This window comes from Triturus cristatus, chromosome 6 (assembly GCF_964204655.1).
Source record: "Triturus cristatus chromosome 6, aTriCri1.1, whole genome shotgun sequence".
Classification (NCBI taxonomy): domain Eukaryota; kingdom Metazoa; phylum Chordata; class Amphibia; order Caudata; family Salamandridae; genus Triturus; species Triturus cristatus.
The window spans coordinates 1040525607-1040548122 of record NC_140589.1 but is presented as its reverse complement, the minus strand read 5'-3'; positions in this window follow the sequence as shown (position 1 = coordinate 1040548122).

The following is a 22516-nucleotide window of genomic DNA, read 5'->3' as shown; positions in this document are numbered from 1 at the left end:
AAAAACAACTTTTCAATCAATCACTTGATTGGTTTGTTCACTGGAAGATGATAAGGAGAAGCCTTCTAGAATCGTCCATCATGTTTCAATTGTGTGTTCTTTAGAATAGCAGACCAGACCCTTTCTAGGCTTTGCTGAAAGAAGACCTCTTCTCGACTCTGCTGATTTCTCATGCTCAGAGCGTAAAGCTTCATGCTTGAATACTCTAACTCTTTCCATTGAATTTTAAATCTGGTACATCAAATGCTCGCACCTTCCTCCTAGACTCTTCCCTTTCAATACTTTATTTAGAATAGCTAAGTTCCTTTATGGAACCTGCTTGGGTCATATTTTGCTATTGGTATGTTATCCTATTTTGCGTATTCTCTCTGATCATATTCAATTTTGGACTGCTTGAACATTTAAATATGTATGTCCTTACCATATTTTTTATCAGTTTTGCTGACTGATTTAACATGTAACCTGAACTTAATTTGTTAATAAAACCCTTGAGTTTGGACACCATTTCTCTGTTGCTCCTGTGGGGCCATATGGATTTCACTGTATATGCAATGTACTTCTGATGTTCGCTCCTTTCTTACCCTTCAAGTCAACAATCAAAGTCCATATGACCAGTGGGGTATTTTATTTTTTGACTTTGCCAAGAGATTGAGATTCACGAAATTCCACTCTATCATAAGGAGGAAGAGCACAGTTCCACAAGAACACAAGGGGGTCATTTGGACAGACCTGTGCTACTTGGATTGGACAGGAGTACGGCAAGTTTGCCTTTGGACTGACCCTGAGATAGACTGCAGTGAGACTTCTGGGAATCTGCTGTGAAACTATGGTGATACTTTACACCTTGGTGAGTATTCATAACTCAAGGAGAGAGTGGGCAAACCAGCGGCTGGGTGTCAGAGGTAAGTAAGTAATGACACTCTGTTTATCGCAGTCACATGTGCTTTGTCTATAAAACTTTCACTAGCAGCTCTGTCAGCACAACCTGAATAAGCAGTACAACATTGCTCTTGCTGAATATTACATTGCATCTTGCCACTTGTTTTGCTCCAATTTCCGAATTGCAGATGTAATCTAAAAAAGGCTGGTCACAATTCTTTCCAAACAGAATTTGATCCAACAGAATTTCATCAGCATCACCAATTGGAGATGTGATGTTTACTCACTCTAAAAAAGGTACTGCTTTCACTGATTTAAACTGCAGCTCCAGTAAAAACTTGAACCACACAGTCTTAGTCCACTCAGATCACCAATCAAGGGCAAGTCCCCCTAAGGTAATAAAATGATCTTTCTCTCAATCCCAAATCCATTCATCATCATTCATTGACATCATTGACACTGCACCTGATCCCTAGCCTCTGTAACATACTGAGAGCCAACTTTTGATTCAATCTCTTCACACTGTGTCAATTTGTAAATGAGTAAATCTTATAACCTCAGGTGCCAAGAAAGAGGACTTTGGGAGACATGTTTGAGCAGATCCCTACATTAGGAATGGAAGGGATCTTAGTGCAGGTCCGCCATTGATGATTGTAGTGATCTGCACTCATACACTGTTTATGTCATATAGCAACAAGCTTGCGGACCTTGTGGCATGCGAGGAACTTTATCAATCTCAATGCTCAACAATAGCTCTGAATATACAGGTATGATAACTGCTTTGGTAAGCTGAACTACATTATCCCCCAAGAATCAATCAAGGGTGGGATCACTGACAGATCTCTAGATGGCCAACATAAACTTGAAGGTATGGCTCGAGATCCACTCCAGCCCGGAGAACTCCAAACTGCCATCACTGGGGAGGAGGGGCAGATGTGGAAACTTCAACAGGTCTCAATCAGTACTACCGACCCAGAGGCACCATCAAGCAACTCAACCATGGCCTGATTCCAAGGTACAGCTCAAAAGGCCCCTTAATATTTTGAACAGGGGTAGTTTACTCTGCCTATTCACGGCATTAGAGGATTTACAGGATGCCACCCCAAGTGAAATATCCTTGTTGAATTTCAGACATATACCAAAGCAGGCAACAACAACAACACCAGAGTGTGCTCGTTGTCCAATGTACACAAGTAAAATCTTTTGGGTCCATAGATGGAAAATTTAAAAATTGGGTACTGAGGTTGAGGGCGAGCTGTACCCCTAAAGATCTTATACCTCAAATGCGCATACATGGGTTGGGTGGATCAGGGGCAGTTTTAACCTCAAATTTATTAGGCAATACAGTTAAATAGGAAAGGATTGTCTCAATAAATGAGCTCCGGGGTGGAATCAGGAAGTAAGGAAGATTTATTACAAACTTTAAAAGGCACAATGCAGTATAATTAAAGCCGAAAACGCTGGGTTACCAAGAAACTAATTACCAACAAAGGCCATCAGTCCAGAAAAGTGACAAAATCAGATGGGAATGCTAAGGGCCCGATTAGGATGTTGGGTAGACCGCCTCTGACAGCCATCAGAGGTGGTCCACCCAACAGCCAAGATAGTGGTCCAACTGTCACATTATGATGCAGTCGTTTGGAGCACAGTAGTTGGAGGGACAGACCAAGGCTCAGTTAGCCTGTAGGGGCGTTGTTCAGACTGTAATCTCTATAATAGGGTCGGTGCCTGCAGAGACACCACCATCAGGGTGACAATGTCCCCTTCCCTCTGCCTTTACATGACGGTCTGAACGCTATGTAAGCGCAGAGGGAAATTGACTTTTGGAGCACCTAGCAGTGCCCTGCCCCCCTGGGCCTCCTTTATGAGACACAGGGGATTCATGTAATGCTCTCCCTGACATCCATGCACCATGTGCCAGGCACCACATGGTGCATGGCACATGGTGAATGGATGTTTGCAACATGCCTTTTTCCATTGCGGCTTGTGCTGCAGTCCTTTTTCTAGTTCTAGCACAAGACGCAATGGAAAAGGCATTTTTCTGACTGCCTACTTGACAGTCACATCGTAATTTGGTGGGTGCAACTCCTGACTGAATGTTGGGCAGTTCCATTCCTGCGGCGATGACCACCATAGTAATCAGGCCTGAAGTCTCAACTTGTTTCAAATGCAATGGCATCATGTCAGTGTGCACATGTGAATTCAAGTGTAAATTATTATTCTGCACACCATACATTTTTGTTTGAATTTTTTTATTGCAATTTTATTTTTACATATTACACCCATATTTAATAATACCATAACAAATATTTATATTCAAGAGTAACAATAATAAGTATTGGTTTGATAAGTTGAAGATTCAATAAACACATATTGTCAAACTAAATCTGTCAAAGTGTATATCAATTTATCTGAAAAGAAATAAACAGTTTAACATACGGACTTGGTATGCAAAATAAAAGTCAAAGGTTTATTTGCCCAGCTGCACCGTGAACCCGCAGAGTTACGCCTGACTGGTAGTGTTGTGCTTCTGTATGGATGAATTCAAACATTGAAATACATAGTACCTAAAAGCACTAATTCCATAGACAAATGCAAAAAGAACTATTGATGGACAGAATGCAGAACAATGTCATACATTCACCCCAGTACAGAGATCTGGGCCTAAATCCATCGTTTTTTTGCTCACCATGCCATTCCAGTTTGGACCCAGCCATATGTAAATCAGCCTTGACCCTGTGCCCAATGGGAACAGTCCAGCCCGAACTGCCAGGCCATGTCCTCCCTGGACTGGAAACAAGCATCCTAGGACCGGTTTCGGGGTTTCACCACTCTTCAGCCAGGATAGCTTGATTCCAGTGGCATGGAGAGCACGGGACTCACGTCTGAGCATACCCGTCCCACGTGAGTCCTGTGCTCTCCATGCCACTGGAATCAAGCTATCCTGGCTGAAGAGGGGTGAAACCCCGAAACCGGTCCTAGGAGGCTTGGTTCCTTCCTGGGAGGACCTGGCTTGGCAGTTCGGGCTGGACTGTTCCCATGAGGCACAGGGTCAAGACTGATTTGCATATGGCTGGGTTCAAACTGGAATGGCATGGTGAGCAAAAAAACGATGGATTTAGGCCCAGATCTCTGAACTGGGGTGAATGTATGACATTGTTCTGCATTCTGTCCATCAACTGTTGTTTTTGCATTTGTCACCCCGAGTGGGACGGGTATGCTCAGATGTGAGTCCCGTGCTCTCCATGCCACTGGAATCAAGCTATCCTGGCTGAAGAGGGGTGAAACCCCGAAACCGGTCCTAGGATGCTTGGCTCCAGTCCAGGGAGGACCTGACTTGGCAGTTTGGGCTGGACTGTTCCCATGAGGCACAGGGTCAAGACTGATTTGCATATGGCTGGGTTCAAACTGGAATGGCATGGTGAGCCAAAAAACTATGGATTTAGGCCCAGATCTCTGTACTGGGGTGAATGTATGACATTGTTCTGCATTCTGTCCATCAACTGTTGTTTTTGCACAATTCCATTGACAAGCATCTTGGTGGGACATCTATTGCCTTCTACTAATTATTTTCTTCAGCCTTCAAGGTCCAATGTCCCAATTATTTATCCCTCACGTAAGGCAGCCTTCCCTGTGCCCACTCCCTACAATCTATGCTGCACTACTTATCTTGGACCTCTCAGCTGCCTTTGACATGGTTGACCATGACACTCTGATACAAAGACTCTACGAAGTCGGCATAGAGCGGACTGCTCTAGACTGGCTCACATCCTACCATCACTACAGGGCTAATGTCATCCATACCCCCCTTTCTCGTCCAAATCGTACTTCACCAAAGCAGGGGTCCCTCAAGGCTCAATTGTCTCACTCATGCTTTTTAACATCTTTATGAAATCATTACCAGCACTGATCAATCAATTTCAGCTCACGTGCTATAATTATGCAGATGACATGCAAATACTCTTTCAACTGTAATGCCCCAAAGACATTGGAAATTCATCAATTTTCAGTTGTCTAAGAGCCGTGGAACAATGGATGGGAGCTTTCTCAAATTGACTGGTTCCAAAATGGAAATACTTATGTGTGGCATTTGGAAAAATGATTACCCACTCGCCGCCTGGCCTGATGGTCTGGGAACATTGCCTAAAGTATCAAAGGAAGTGAGAAACCTCGGAATGACCATGGACTTCAGGCTATCAATGAATGCCCAAGTGAACAAACTAGCAAGTTCAAGCTTTTTTACTATAATAACTCTGCACTGCATCTTCCCCCATCTGGGCTTTCCTCACAAGCTCCAGGCGACCATCTCTCTTATTCTGTCCAAACTCGATTACTCCAATACCCTCTACCATGGATCACCTTTAATAACTATGAAATGAGGGCAGTGGATTAAGAACTCTGCTACCACTCTTACTATTAAAGCCGCAAGCCCGCATCTCCACTGTCTTGAAAGCCCTACACTACTATGATCTCCAAAATAACCCTTTCTAGACTCTACACCTCCTTGCATCATCTTATACCTCTTTCACTATTCAGATCTCCCAAACAACCCTTTCTAAATTATTTCTTCTGACTCTTCCCCCTCCACCTCCCCTTTATTTATCCAAAACCCCTCCTACTGCTATGAACTCCACAAAAAGACAAAAAAAGAAGATAAAAAAATTCTAGAAACCTCCCTCTTCTAACACTCCACTATCTTTCTTAATCCAAATAACAGACTAACATATCCACTGCTCAAATTACTTTCATATTCACTATAGAAATTCACCATTAATCCTTTTTGGGTTCTGGAGTAGCGTGCTACTCGCTGAAAACGTACTTTGACACCTCGTATGGGGCAGTAAGTGCTAAATAAATGTCATTACAATTACAATTCTTTAGTCAAAGATTGGGAACTTTTTCTCTAAAGTGAGCATAATCCCACATTCTGCACCTGCCTTGCCTAACATTGTGCTTACAATTTTCTCTTGACATGCTTCTATTCAAACAAACATATTACACACAAACAGTTCTTGGAAGATCATTTTAAAATGGTTGAACGACAGGTCGTACATTTGTATGCTTTGAATCTGCCCTTTTGAACCCTCTTTCAACCATTAATTCTATCATTACGTAGTCAGTTTCTATTCTGCACAGTTCTTCTATGACAGCATCTTGCATTAGTGTTGAATTAGTTATAAATATTGTACAAGCTTCAGATAAGCAGTCTCATTTTCATTGCAGTGCATTAGTGCTTCACTTTGAACAATATATGGAGACAAATTATTTGTGCCCAGTGGCTGAAGAATGCTTCCTCAAATATAAGAATCAGTCATATTTAAAACTGCCCTTTTATCTCCTGCAATACTTGTACAAAATCCTATGCTCATAACCATGAACATGATCATCTATCATAAAAACTCATGAATCAGTATGTGGCAAAGAAAGATGCAAGAAAGGTCTCGTTAGAGACATGCAGTATCTGCTCTCTGGGCTTTCGACACACCCATCCCTTTGTTCCTTTGTGTCCCTTTTGAAGTGTCTTTTTTTTGTGTGGTGAATCAGTGCAGTTCGTTCCTCCTTTTGTTGTGCTTGTCATGCCTATGTAGACTACCCCTACATCGATTATTTTCGTTCAGTCCATTTATGTTAGCTTTGCCGCACTATTTTTTTTGTTTCTATGTGCGCAGCTCCCATGCGGCACAGAGCTAAAATTGGGGCATTTGGGAGGAGAACGTGTACATTGCTTTTACTTTCGCTGCACTGTTTCTTTTTTTTCGATGTGTACAACTCCAGTGCAGCACACAGGTATAATCATGGCATTTGTGAGGACATGTGTAAATTGCTTTTAGTTTCGCTGTAGTATTTATTTCGTTTCAATGTATGCAGCTCCCGTGCGGCACACAGGTATAATCATGGTATTTGTTAGGACCTGTGTAAATTGCACAAGCCAGGCAAGAATGCTAGTGCTCCTACCATGCTTTAAAAACAGGTCTTTGTGAAGATGGCCGCCCCCTGGGTGAGCTCCTCATTTCTCTAGCCCATATTTGCTAATTGTCTGACACAAAATAGCCAGAATACGTTTTTTAATTGATGGCAGCAGTGTTTTAAAGAATTTACCAACCGCTGTGGTGATTTTCCTGCTCTGCGCAGCATTGGAGGCTGCTACTCTTCCCTCCTAGTTCTACATCGACCTCTCCACCAAGGTACTGCCCAGAATTCCCGTCAAGGGGCTGGAGTTTCATTCAGGAAAGGGCCTGGCTTTGGCCTAACCACTCCCCCAGTCAGCTTTAGCTGCTACACCAGCATTCTATTGAAGAATGTTCTCTTCAATAATTCCTTTTTCTTACATTTTGATTATATTTGCCTGCTTAATTTTTATTTTTGGAGAGATGGAGAATACAAATGTACAAATTCTACATAATAAGAGGAAACACAATATTTCTCCTCCTGGTAAATCTAAAGTGGTGGAATCTAGTGAACCTTCCTTAACTTTAATACTTGATGAGATTCAGGCAATTAGTTCTAGCACTGATACTATAGCGTCAGAGATTAAAAAATTGTGCAAAGATATGGCTAGTATGTCAATGAAGATTTCTGACAATGCCATCAAAATCTAAGACAGTAGAGTTAAAATTGATGCCTTTTCACAGCTTGTGGCAAAAATATCTCCTATGTCTGCTCTTCTTCTGGCTTTGCAGAGTCGTAACAGACCGTACAACCTACGCATTTTTAATTTACCAGAAGACATAGAAGGTTCTGATTGTAGATTATATTTGGAGAATTTGATACCTGTTCTTTTGCACTTCAAATTTCCCGAGAAATTAGAAATAGATAAAGCTCATAGGATTCCTTCTCATCGTAATCCTCACCACACAAAACCGAGACAAATGATTTTCAAGGTTTTAAGTCACCATCATTTAGTCTTGATAAGGAAAGCAGCACTTGTAATTCCTACTTTAATGGTCAATGGTAATAAAAATGTTTTCTACCAAGACTTTGATAAAGATACTGTTAAGATTTGCAAGGAATTAACTGACATTCGTCCATGGTTGAGAAGTCTTGGATTTAAGTATGTTTTTTGATCCTTCAACAATGCTAATTTGGAAAGATAATTTTTCGAAGTCCTTCCAGCGATCTGAAGATTTACAAATAATTCTAGATCAGCATTCACAGCACTCTATGGATACACATGATTTTGCTACTTGAACATTACTATAATATGTTTTTCTGGCTAATTTAACTCCTTCCATGCTCATGACGAGCTCAGCTCATCTTGAGTCACAGTGGAGCTGTGCTCATGAAGAGCTGAGCTCGTCATAACGACCGCGGCCCACCCACACGCAATAAATTCCCCACCTGTGCGGGAGAATTAATCAGTGGGCGGGGTCGTGACGAGCTGAGCTCGTCATGAGCACAGCTCCACTGTGAGTCATGACGAGCTGAGCTCGTCACAAGCACAGAGGCGCCGCGGACCCCCCCGCACCATGGGGGAATTACCCCTGAGCGAAGGGGCTGTTTGTTTCCTCACAGGGCTCCACTGGTTTGGTCAGGATTACAAAGCGTGTGTGTGTTTCAAATTTATTATTAATGTTTAATTGTTGTCAATTTCTCTATGTTTGTTTGTTTCTTCTTCTGGGGACACCTGAACCACCTGTGGGGCAGTTTTTGCATCCGGCACTTGGCAGGGACTGTGTTTCTTGCACTGCTTCTTGTGTGTGGCAAACCTCAAGGACACTCACCTTTTCACCATCACGAGCACATCCACCTGGTCTGACACTCTGGTGGGACTTCAAGTCCCAGAGTGCAACTCGAGTCTACTGCGAGTCTCCCGCCCACAGCCAGCTGCAAGGGAAGAGTCTACAGAGACTTATCAGCGCTGCAGAAACCCTGCAGTGCGGGACGCCCGAACCACCTGTGGGGCAGTTTTTGCATCTTTACCGGCACTTGGCGAGGGCTGTGTTCCTTGCACTGATTCTTGTGTGTGGCAAACCTCAAGGGCACTGTCCATTTCACCACCGCAAGCACATTCACCTGGTCTGATACTCTGGTGGGACTCTAAGTCCCAGAGTGCAACGCGAGTCTACCGCGAGTCTCCCGCCCACAGCCAGCTGCAAGGGAGGAGTCTACAGAGCCCTTATCAGCACTGCAGAAACCCCGCGACGCGTGCGGGCTGCGCCCGGGCAAAGCCCAGGCCAAGGGCGGGCCCGTCCTTGCCCGTCATTGACAGGAAGTGGCAGGGCAGGGCCACCCCTCTTCCATCTGCGACCAGGTGCTGAACCATCCGAGGGTGGGAATCCAAAGGTACTGTGTCAATGCATGTTTCTACCTGAGCTCAAAATTTGTGAGTGGACTGCCTACCTGGACTAGTGGGTTGTAACTAATGCCTCAAAATACCCTGTCACTTCCTCCATTTACTTGTATGATCTGTCTGGTGTCAGAAAGCTAAGGTACATCTCAAACCAGGAGAAGCCCGTCTCCCGGTGTTGGCTGGGCCATAACTTTATCAGCTTAATTTAGCTTAGACCAATGGGGAAAAAAAGTCACTGGATGAAAGTCGGGAGGGGTCCGAGGGCGGGGTAAGACGTGATAATAGGGGAAAGAAGGCTAAAAAAATCACTGAAATCGGCTGCTAGTAACTGTGTAATGGACCGATAGACACACTAATAAGTGAGTGTGAGGATATTTTAGAATCCACACCCTTGACGCATGCAACTAGTAACAAAAAAATAAACCCAAGGGAGAGGCAATCAGCGAAGCCGGCCATGCCAGACATGTTTCGTAAAGCAAATAAAAAATTGGTAACCAACAATAAGGATGGGGCACGTGATCGCATGGCAGCACCCCCTACTAATAACTGACAGCAATTATCAGATATAGATCACATAGATCCTATAGTCTTTTGTACCAATAGATTTCAGCAATTATCAGACTTGGATAGTACAAATGAGGGGGGGGGGGTGATAGACATGTGATGGCCCAATCCCCACAGACAATAGCTACACAAGATCAAGATATAGTATCAGGACCTTGTTCAGAATGGCAGATCATGTTTCAAGTAGTCTCCACACTAAGACTCAAAGTGGGGACTATGAGAGGCATGATAGAGGAGTTATCTACAATGGTTAAATCTTTATTATCAGATTCAATTAGAAGAGGTAATGGAAACACACAGGAAAGCAGCCACATGGTAGATTCACAGGGTCCCATGTCTACTACTTCTTTGGTCTTACTGACTATCCCAGGCACAGCTAGCAAGACTGCAGCGAGTGGGGCATCACATTATTTAGATCGAGCTAAGCTATGCAGTAATAAGTCAATACCAGCGACTAATAAGCACCCACCACACTTTGTAGCTAGCAATAATACCAAGTTTAGTAAGGCAGCAGGGCTGAGGACCCATCCATCTCCTAGAAGCAAAACCTCATCGCATACGGATATACCACAGTTGGGTTTTCTGACGGGGTCCCGAGTACAGAACACACACAACATAGCTAGAACATAGCTAGCCCCCCTAGAATTTACATGGTAAATGTACCAACATATGACGCATGTAGAGGTAGAGAGAACAGGGATTCCTTAACCAATAACGCGATCCATTGGATAAGGCATGTTAGAGGATGCCGCTTGGTGATAAGGGACGATGTAGTAGCTGCGCAAAGGTTAACCTCCCCAAACCACCGCTACGACTGTATCGAGCTTATCATGAAAAATACACATCTAGTTGAGAATCTTTTCACGCTGGAGTTACTTTCAAGCCCCAGAAGCATTCGACAATCCAATTTAGACACTCCCCGCATAGAAGTAGGAACAATAACATGCCCAGTTGTAGACTATTTAACATACAGGGATGATCCACACTTGATAATAATGATTGACTGAGGAAAACAGGAATACCTAGTCCAATCCTAGGGGCCAGCCATATAGCCCCTAAAGATCTAACAGTAGTGCAGGCATTGCTCTTTGAGATGGACCTGGCCTTTTCTACCCACATAGAAGGTGCTTTGGAGGTCTGCTTCTCCTCATCTCATACACTTATGAAACGACTGCCCTTAGGTACAACTTCATTCATGAACCGTATGTTGAGCTGGACCATTGCAGGCCTAGGCACGAAGATGAGGTCTCCCGAGTGGCATGCATTTATAGAGGATTATGATAGCTGCCTCTTTCAAGAAACCTGGGCAGAGACACCCCTGTTCTGTGCTGGGTATTTAAACTATCATATCGTGGCTAGCATGGGAGCAAAAGGGAGGGTATTGGGTGGCCTGACTATCTGGGTGCGACTAGATCTAGAGGTAAACATTCAGGTACTTCCGACCCAGAGCCAGGAAATCCAGGCAGTCAGACTGACTACACGTGACCATCGGAACATAGACATATAATGCCTATGTAAGAGGTACAAGAGGGAAAAGGTTGGGCGTTTTAGCAGCTCTCAATGATTTCCTTGACTCACATCAGGATGTTTTGAATATCATAGTAGCGGGGGATTTTAACACAACATTTGAACCCTTAACTAAAGAAGGTGGCCACCTTACAGAAGAAGAAGATAATAAGTGGGGTATTCCAATATTAGAGCTAAACCCCATATGAAAGTGGGCGGATGTGGTCATTCAAATAAACAATATTTGCATGGAGAAGGGCCTGCGGGCCTTAATTGGGCGCACACGGTCTGATAGACATGGGGCTAACACCTTTAATAATGGCTACAGTGCTCGTAGAATTGATTATGTATTGATGAGCCTGGAACTATGGCATGCCCTGAGTGACATGTCAGTCATAAATAGGCTAGAAAGTGACCATAACCCCTTGTGTGGGACTATGGATCTGAGCAGTCAAAAGACACATATTCAAGCAAGAAACAAACACTCCTTAGGTGATGTTGTACCAACTAATGATTTAAATACGTCTCAAGTGGGTAAGAATAATAGAAATGCCAGACCTATTAGATAACATTAATAAGGGCACGGATAATGCCATAAAGGAACTAGAGGCTAGTGTAGCAAAACATAGGGACTTAGCTCACTCAACAAGCATACACAATACATTTTTTAGCCATCTGCGTACCTATTTTTTTAAGCAGGGCAAGAACTTTAAGGCTCCAAATCAGAAAGTGGTGAACTGGTACAGTAAAGAATGTCGAGAGGCACGCCTAGCTCCAGGGGCAGCCATTGAAGGTGGTGACCCCACAAATGTTTGAGTAGCTAGGTCCTTCTACATGGGCACCCAGGCAAAAGCTAAGAAATCATGGGACGATAAAAGGTAGCAGGACTTAAGGGAGGCCTGCACCACGAAAAATCCCAAACATTTTGGAATGTTTATAAATGGTACAATAGGGGACAGGCCGAGCAGCCCCAAAACCATGTTTCACAGAAGGACTGGCTGAACCAGTTAAACCCCAATATGCCTTAAACCTAGCTGAGGAGGAGGGCGAGATTATTATAATACTGTACCAGGACATCACCTTCAGTAGGGCTGAGGTAGAGTCAGCACTTAAATCAGTATTGGCTGGAAAGGCACCTGGGCCAGATGGCATACCTGGGGACAATTTTCTATATGACAAGGATAGATGGTGCCATTATATTCTTTAGTTGACAAATACTATAGCGCAAGGAGCCCCTATCCCCGACTCCTGGAAGGGAGCAGAAATTATCCCTGTTTATAAGAAAGGGGACAAATCATGCCCGGGGAATTATAGGCCAATTAGCCTAATTGACTGTCTGCAAAAGATAATGGGGAGGCTAGTGCTCAATAGAGTACAAGAATGGATTGAGGAGTTTAAGGTCTTTTCCCCTTTGCAAGCTGGGTTTCGTGCTTTCACTAGCACTATAGATCAGGTGTTCAGGTTTGTCCTGATCTACTGGAAGATAGTGACCCTGGGCAAGGGTAGTCTATACGCCGCCTTCGTAGATCTGAAGTCGGCATTCAGCCTTGTCCCCCACACTAAACTATGGCTTACCTTAAAAGAACTAGGGATGCCATCTGAACTACTGTCTCTCATCATCAGACTACATGAAGATAATAGTGCAAAAATTAGATGGGGTGGACAGGGGAAGGTTACCGAATCGTTCCCTGTAGAGAGAGGCGTGCGGCAAGGCTGCGTGATAGCCCCAAAGCTATTCTCATTATATATTAATGGAATAGTGGACTACATGACTTCTACCTCCTCGGACGCCCCAGTACTAGCAGGCGAAAAAATGCCAATACTAATGTTTGCAGATGACACATTGATTATATCCAAGACACTAAGTGGACTCCAGAAAGACTTAAAAACGTTTGTGGAGTTCTGCGTACAGTGGGGCTTGGAGGTCAATGTGTCAAAGACAAAATTAATGGCATTTAATTTGCACAGGGCCTATAAGGGGGGCATCCAAATGAACGATAGGCCGCTAGAACAGGTCAAGGAGTTCACCTATCTGGGGGTTAACTTCCAGGAAAATATGAAATGGGATTACCAGGTTGAACCAGCATCCCTTAAACATACGGCAACTGTTGGGGTGCTACATATGGAACATAACTCCTCATATACTAAGCCCATTAGCCCAGCTTTACAAATTTACAATATGAAAGTTATCAGCTCAGCCCTCTACGGATCTGAACTTTGGGGGTGTGAGAACCTATCCACTCTTACATCTTCAGAAAATAGGTTCCTGAGGAAAATCACTAGGCTTCCACAAAGTACCCCAATGTGTCCATTATTATATGATCTTGGGAGAAAGCCTATTGCAGCCATAGCCAAACTTCGACCCCTCCTTTATTGGCGGAGACTTTGGACCATGCCGGAGTTTGCAGTCTATGCAACAGGTTTTCAAGATATAATAAGGGCTGATTCCTTGCACCGTATAAAATGGCTATGGGCAGTTAGAGACACTTTGTCTAGCATAGGTATGACTCCACTATGGATCGATCCTGTAAACTATAATTTCCCTACAAAGGAGATCCTGAAGGACAAATACTGGCAATGGAATCAGTATAACACTCTTAGATTAAGTGAGCCATCTTCCCTATCTTGCCTTTTTCTGGAACATAAAGTTATCCCGAAGCTGGAGCCATACTGGGACCAAATTACGAAACCGCTAGATAGAAAACTTTATTTCCAATTTAGGGTAGGCACATTGCCAGTAAGAGAATTCACTGTTCGATGGAATAAATATACTGTTGATGTAGGCCCGGTATGAAAGTCTAGCAATGAATCTTTGGCTCACCTACTCTTTGTTTGTGCTGGATATGTTGTCCCGCGTCGTGTCTGGCTGTTCCCAATTTGTAAGCTCCTGGACACAAGAAGGGCTAGCGAAGCTGAAAGAATCTTGTGGACCGATAGTTCAGAAACGATTGCTATAGCCACAGCTCAATTCCTAGGCTGGTCATGGTTACTAAGGTCCAACTCCCTACGTATAGGTGAGGATAAATGATGATGCGACCAAATACAGCTAACTGATTCTTTGTAGTAGATGTTCGACTGATCTCTGATGAATAGGCCAAGATACATCAGAGAGAAATTGATTAATGAGATCCACTTGAGCTGTTAATGCAGAAGGTGGATCGTATCAGGTGTCAAATGTATTTAAAATTGTGTTCCGAACTGTAAATATTTTAATGTTTTTATTATGCCTCTTGTAATGTGATTTTATTAACGGATACGATAAGTGCATACACCTAACGAGCTAAAGGCTACCTTTGCATGCCCTTTCTTCTAGTTATATGATAACGTGATTTTATTATAGACACTTTTAACAAGTATGTGCATCATTTAAAAAAAAAAAGTCTCTTTTGTATGCCCTTTCCATCAGTTTATATGTTTCACTATGGCAGCTGTTTTACTTAATCAATTCCATCTGTATGTTTGTAAATGCTTTTATGACTTAATTTGTCGAATAAAGTTGTTGAAATGGAAATGGAAATGTTTCTTCTTTTTCCCTTTTTTCCCTACAACCCTTTTCTAGAGCTACTATTTTTCTTCTTTTTCTGCTTCAAATTTTCCTCTTCTTCTTAGTTGTATCTTTTCTACTTTACTATGGCTAATGTTCACAACATTAAAATAGTCTCCTTGAATGTCAAAGGTTTATGAAACCCTGTAAAATGTGCAAAAATTCTAGATTATTTAGGCAGTTGTAAGGCGGATATTTGTTTCATACAAGAAACACATATTGAAGACAAAGTTTTGAATTTTATTTAAAAAAGTGGGTTGATTCTATTATATCTTCTCCTGATGTGGTAAAAAAAAATGGAGTGGCTATTCTTTTTGCGAAATGGTTAAATTGTCAAATTTTAAGTAAATCTTCGGATTCAGAAGGTAGATATGTCATAGCAAAAGTTAAAATTCATGATACAGTTATGTATTTACTTAATGTGTATGGTCCAACAGTTGATGATCCTAATTTCTGGTCCAATTTAACTACTGGAGTTCTCAAGTTGGGCAATGTCCTCCTTATAGTTGGAGGGGATTTCAACCTCATATTTGATCCTTTATTAGATAGATCTCCTCTCACAAAATGTCAGCCACCTAAAGCATTTTTTACTTTCAAATATTTTTTTAAAACTACTGTAGTGAGGATAACAACACACCTACAGACATTGCTAAGTTAGCATAAGTTGGACGCCATTTTGCCGCTTTTGCTCACGTTACTACATGGCACATTCCGGGTAAACACTTTGCCAGATCGCTTTCACATGAGAACTGTCTGTATTTCATGTATTCAGTTGAACAATCTGCTCCTTGTCTGCACAGCATGTTCAAGGTAAAAAAACAATGAGCTCTGTTGAATTGCTTTAGTCAGTCTCACGTCCCTAGCCATAACATAGGACACAGCTGCAACCCTGGAAATCTGGTGCTTTTAATATTGCTGTGCATGCATGTTAAGACACTTGGACAAAATGCTTTCCAGGATAGAAGAGCTGGGCTTGTCCGGAGATAGAGATTCCTGCATCTGAACTCAGAGGTATTGGGTCCCCCTGACAAAGCCTGGAGGTCTTCTATAATTACAATAAACTAGCTTCTAGCAAGGGGAGGGTGGCAAGGCGCTGTAGTCCAGTTTCCACTGTCATTATAATATGATTTCTCCTTTGTTCTATATGGAATTGTAACTATGCTGATTTGTTTGGTCCTATGCATTTTGCTGCTAGTACTGGCTCGTGTATTGCATTATAGAGCACGTTAGTTAAAATAAACATTTTAAACTATACTTTGACTCTATTTACTCATGTTGTGGACAAGTACGAGAGTTTGAATGAAAGAGTGTTGTTGTCCCACGTATCCTGAGAGAGGAGGGAGTAACATGTTCTAGGATGACTAATCATTGGTAGCTTCACTGTAGTACGGAGAACGAATGAGACACTGTAGCTAGTCGGATAGGAGCTCTGGGTATCGGGGTGGGTATTTTGGTACACCACTACACACTGAGGTCCTGGGTTCCTGCGCATAGTTCTGCATATGTGCAGAATTCCTGCAACAATACAAAATTGGTGGATATCTGGCAATTACATTTTCCTACCGAAAAAATGTTTACCTTTTTCTCTAACCCACATAACTCATACTCAAGACTAGATTATTTTTTAATTTCTCGACAATTAATTAATTCAGTTGTTACTCCCACTATTTGCAATATTGATATTTCGGATCATGCTTTGATGTTCATGGTTCTACAACTTAACTAAAATTTTAAAACTCAATCCAGATGGCGTATGAATACTAGCATTGTCCTCAATGAACAAAATGAATTTAAAATGTTAAATGCAAGTCAAGCTTACTTCTAACTCAACCCAGAAGGCTCTACATCTATGGTAAATTGGTGGGATGCTTTCAAGGCCTATATCAGGGGAGCCTTCATTTCTCTTATGGCACATGAAAACAACATTTTCAATGAAAAAATTAAGGAATTAGATAAACAAATTGCTAAATTTGAGAGACTTTTTATCACCTCCAATGACCCCCAATATAGATTGAAATTACAAAAACTCTGATATGAGTTCAATTCAAACTTAAGCAAAGGAGCGGGTGTACAAACCTCTAACTTTAAAGCACAGTTCTGTTTAAATGCTAACAGATCTGACCGGCTTTTGGCCAAATATTTAGGTATTAAGAAAGATAAAACACATATAAATTCAATTCATAGCCCAATGGGGAAATTGCATTATCACAAAAAGATATTATTAATGAATTCCTAAATGATAATGCTGCCCTATATAATAAACCTACATTTTATGACCCTTCTTTAATTGATTCTTTTTTATCTAAATGTGGTTTGCCTAAGGTTCCTCAATTAACCAAAAACAAATTAGATTTATCCATTACTGAAGGAGAAATTCTATTAGCCGTTAAATTTCTTAAACAAAATATATCCCCAGGCCGTGACGGCATTCCAGTAGAACTTTTTAAGGAATTTAATTTCAAACTTATTCCTTATTTGTTGAAACTCTTTACCTTTTTTAGTTCTACAGGATCAACTTCAGGTTCTTTTACTGAGGCTCTGATTCTTGTGTTACCTAAACCTAATAAATACCATACACTTGTATAGAATTAATACCCTATTTCCTTAATAAATCAGGATTGTAAACTTTATGCCAAAATACTTGCAACTAGACTAACCCCTATTTTAGATTCTCTTATCCATCCTGATCAGTCTGGATTCATGAAAAATAGACACTGTGTCAATAACACAAGAACTGTATTACATGCTATAGAACAGGGATCCACTTTTCCCCTACCATCTGGAGTACCTGCATTGGATGGTGAAAAAGCTTTTGACAAAGTTCATTGGCAATTTTTATTTCGTACTTTAACTGCATTTAATTTTGGTGATTTATTTATCCGTATGATATCTGCTCTTTACTCTACTCCTAATGCTAGTTTATTTATTAATGGTCAAATCTCAAATCATTTTTTTCTTTTTAGAGGTACCAGACAAGGTTGTCCACTTTCCCCGTTATTATTTCTTCTTGTTATTGAACCTCTGCTTATTTCCATTAGGAAATTTAATGCTATCGCTGGTATCAATATTAATGAGGTTATTATTAAAACATTAGCATATGCAGATTATGTACTTTTATTTATTAGCAATGCTGAATCCTCACTCCCTCCTTTATAAGAGATTATTTCATCATATTCCGAAGTTTCTGGTTACATGTTAAACACCAATAAAACTGAATTATTTCCTTTAAATATTCACTGTGCCCCAGATATGTTACCTATTAAGGAGATCATTTGGCAAAGAGATACATTCAAATACCTTGGCATTTTGTTCTCCTCATCTATAAAAACAACAATATCATTAAATTGAGATTCTATTTTAAGCTACTTAAGGATAAAATATCTAAATGGTCTTCCCTATATCTTTCATGGTGGGGAAAAATTGACTCAATAAAAATGATTATAGCACCAAATTCTTTTTTCTCCCTAGCCATGATCCCTAGTCAATATCCTATGAAATTTTATCAAGTTGCTGATCAACTCCTTACTAAGTTCCTTTGGAACAATAAAGCACCTCGTATTGGTTCTAAAAAGTCAAAATGGCTAAATGTAATGGAGGATTAGGTTTACCAGACTTTTTTAATTATCATAAAGCATTTATTTCAAAACAAAGCTCCCTTTGGTTTAATCATTCTCACCTGATTAATCCTCCTACATGGCTTTTTATGGAAAGGAGTCTGGTAACGCTGTTTCCATTGTCTACCTTGTTATCCATGTCTAATAAATCAATATTTTTTCATAAATCCATTATTTTAAAATCCACAAAACTAATATTCAATGATTTTGTCTCTTTTTTTCAATCACCCATGTCCAACACTGTAGATATGTCATTATGGTATAATACACGCCTAAATCTTTCTCGAACTGTTAGATTTTGGCATTCATGGATTAAGGCTGGTATTTTTTTCCTCAAAGATGTCTACAATAATAATACCTTTATATCATTTGATGTTTTATAGAAACATTTCATTTACCATCTTCTGATTTTCTCAAATATGAACTTTTGTGTAACTCTATATTAGATTCCTTTCCTCATAATAATTCCTCAAATGCTAAGTCAGATTTATTAATTTATATTCAAACTGTATCCTTTTCTTCTCATGCTGTCTCATTAATGTATAAGAAAATGAATGCATTTCAAGGTAACAATATTGATACAATATTAACATTTTGGAATAATGAACTTTCAACCACTTTCTCATATTATACATTCCAAACAATTTGGCAGAATAATATCTCTGGTTGGTTACCTGTATCACTTTATCAAACAAATTCTTATATTCTATCTAACTGCGTATGGTCTCCCTTAAGATTATTTCAAGCTAAACTACTTCCGAGCTCAAATTGTTGGCATAGTAACTTACATGTTTGTTCATTATAATATATGCTTTTTGATTGTACATCTGTTTTTGATTTTTGGAATGAAGTTTGGGATGTTATAAAAAAAAACACTTGATATCCAAGAGGATCTCTCATTTAAATTGTTGATTTGTAAATCTGTTGCTCTTACCAATGAATTTTCTGGCTTAGAATGTAAGCTTTTTAACTTTCTGTTATCAGCTGCTTTAAAAATCCATTACAGCATGTTGTAATGATGTTTCATTATTATCTGTTCATGTTTGGTGGTCATGGATTATTTTTACTGGAAGAGGTGCCAATGTATTTTTGAATGGTATTACTCACAACTGTAACTCTTACCATTTATTTTGGAAACCTATTGATCATTATTTATCTTCTTAGATATATTCTTCTCTACTTATTTACTTATATTATAACTGACTCATACCTCTATTTGATAGTAGCTCTACCTAAATATTTATTTGTAATATATTTATGCTTGTTCTTCTCCTTTCCCTGTTGTTTTTATTACTATTAATTCTATATTACATTGTACATGTTTTACATATAACTATTGTTCTTCATAACTGTGTAGCCTCCTTGGGTACTTTTTATAGTATTCTTTTTTTGAGGTGTCTCAGTTTATTATAAAATTTAATAAACTATTTTGAACACATAAAAAAAAAAACATGTCTTTGAAAAGAGGTACCTGCAGGCGCTCCCCTTCCAGGAAGTCAAACGAAGTCATGTCATGTTTAGGCACCCTTATGCCTCCTTGTAATTCTTTTTTGTTTACATTTGCCGGTCTGTGGGATTTCTGTATGTTCTATCAGCAGTAGATTTTTTTAAGCTTAGGGAGATGAAGTTGTGTTCTCTCAATTACATGCCAGTGAGTTGACGCCGGGAATCAAACTCGGTTCCCCAGTTACAAATTCAGCATTTTTGTTTTTTGAATGCCCTTAGAACATAGTGGTAATGGAAGGTGCTATTGGGATAGAAGTGTCTGGTCTGTCCTGGGCTGAGCACGGGCTACTGAAGAGCAAGAACGTGGTGAAACATGTCTACAACTGTGCTTGCTTGCGAGGCGTCTTTTGGCCCCCAAATAAGCTGCAACCCAGGCTCTGACTGCTGCTGCTCTGTGCCCGACATGTAGGACTAGATATGGGCTGCTGCTGCATTCCACAGCTACCGGTAAATGCAAGACACCCTGAATTCCACAGGACCCCTGCAGCCCCAGTGTGACACTCCCATCTCTGCATGCATTGAGTGCACACCCAGGCAGTGTGCTCCCTCACACTGCTGACCCCGGCAGCCCTTGTGTGGTGACCCCAGTATTGACTCAGGCAGCCTCACACATCAAAAGATCTTGCCATTCATGGGAACCTGAATGTACATTTCAGCCACACAGTAAGCTGCATTAGTATCCAGTGGACTACTAAATGCAACAATGTTTTGCATCTAGTGGCTCGAGGGATAATTCCTGGAATTACCGCAACTTTGGTTATGCCACCAAGATGGACACTTTTGCAGATTTTACTTACCGTATGTTATGTTATCAATATTTAAACGTGCAACATTTAAGCCAGTACCGAGCACTGTATTTATTTCTAATGCATCCAGTACCTCTCCCAGTGCCCGTTTATTGTTTTCCTCAATATTTACTGTCTTTATTCCATCTGCAGTAAGTGTACAACAGGTACGCACCTGCCCATTGTAAGAGTAGATAGTTATTTCTGGTGTTGGCTGGGTTGGCACTGCCCCTTCTCCTGCTGATTTCTTTTCCCCTTGTGCTAGCCCAAAAATGTCATCCAAGTCTCTTGATCGTTCTTCTTCCTCTTTGTTCTCAGGCTGTATGGTGCTTTTTTGTCACTAAGGGGCTGTAGGTGTTGATAAAATCCTTTTATTGTGGTTGTGGTAGATAGTGGCAGTGCTGCTTGCAGGTTCACCCTCCTTAAGTGATGCACAGAAATCCAATTCCTGATGTTGGTGCACCATTTGGCAGCAAATCATGTGGCCAGCAGGACTTACAGTTGATTCTTCTATCAGGCTGCAGACAGTTAGATCTCTGGAATAACTGGCCTCTTCTTTGCAAAAACTCTGGCAAGGCCATCTTCACCGGTTGATTAATAAAAGCACAACATTTGGTTATGGTCAAACAATGATCTCTCATCAGTTCGTGTGACATTGCAACTGATATTTCTCTTTCTGAAACCCCCCAAAGTTGTCATTGGTTTGTAAGCAACTTCGCTGTGGGGCTCAATTTAGTATTGCACTCAGCAAATCATCCATTCATGTTAATTATGTTTCTGCACATAGTTTGCAATCTTAATTCTTTGAATACATTATTTTTACTTTCCCCAATACTTGCTTGTTGGTCACAGTGGAACCTTTGGCTCACGCCTAGAGCTTCACACACTGTACGTCTCTGACATACCTCAGTTGCATATTTTTCAAATTTTCTTGTTAACTCAAAACATGGTCATACAGTTTACTAAGTCATCTGTACTAATGAGTGTATACCTGTGCAATGTTACTGTCACTTGATAAAGATATTTGTCTGGCAGCATATACTGTGTTCCTGTTTCATCCATCAAGTGTCCATTCAAATATGTGTCAGTCACAGACCATTATCTTTGTTTCGCCTTAGTAGCATCTTTCTGTATTTCTCATACACCTTCCCATGTCATGTCAATAGTCATTTGTTCCATAGAAACCTAGAATCCCAGTAAGGCTCATATGTTCCCCATCAAAATCTAAGGTATCAATCTATGTGTACACTGTTCACAGTGAAGAGGTTGAACGAGTTAGAGAACATGGTATTCCTTTTTCAAAGAATCTTTCATGTGGCTTAACAAAACATTAACTTAAATATAAGTCACAAAAGTTAATATTATACCACATATAATTATAATTTTGCCTGCTGTTCACGCCCGCTTATTGACCCTCAACATCAAATCATTACTCATTGTAACTATTACTGTGTCTTTAGTCTTTCCTGCAGGGAATATGAAGACTGCATGTTTCCCAGTGGTGAAAATAAATTCCAACATATCTTATTTCTGTACTAATAATGATGCTGTTGGTAAACTTGTACAGTTGACTCTTGTGACAGAGATGTTATATCTCAATTGAGAAAAAAACTGAATAATGTTCCTGGGCAATTCACTAAACATGGATTTTTTGTAAGCATGTTTGGCCAATTTGTCTTGGCCAAGTTCCACTCCCAATACCAAAATTAAAAGCTCATGTGTTTGGCTGGACAAGTCCCTCAAATTTGACCACCAAGCAGTGAAGCTGGCAGGAGCCTGCTATGGCACTCTTAGACTGTTGCAAAAAGTTCTACCCATCCTTCCCATG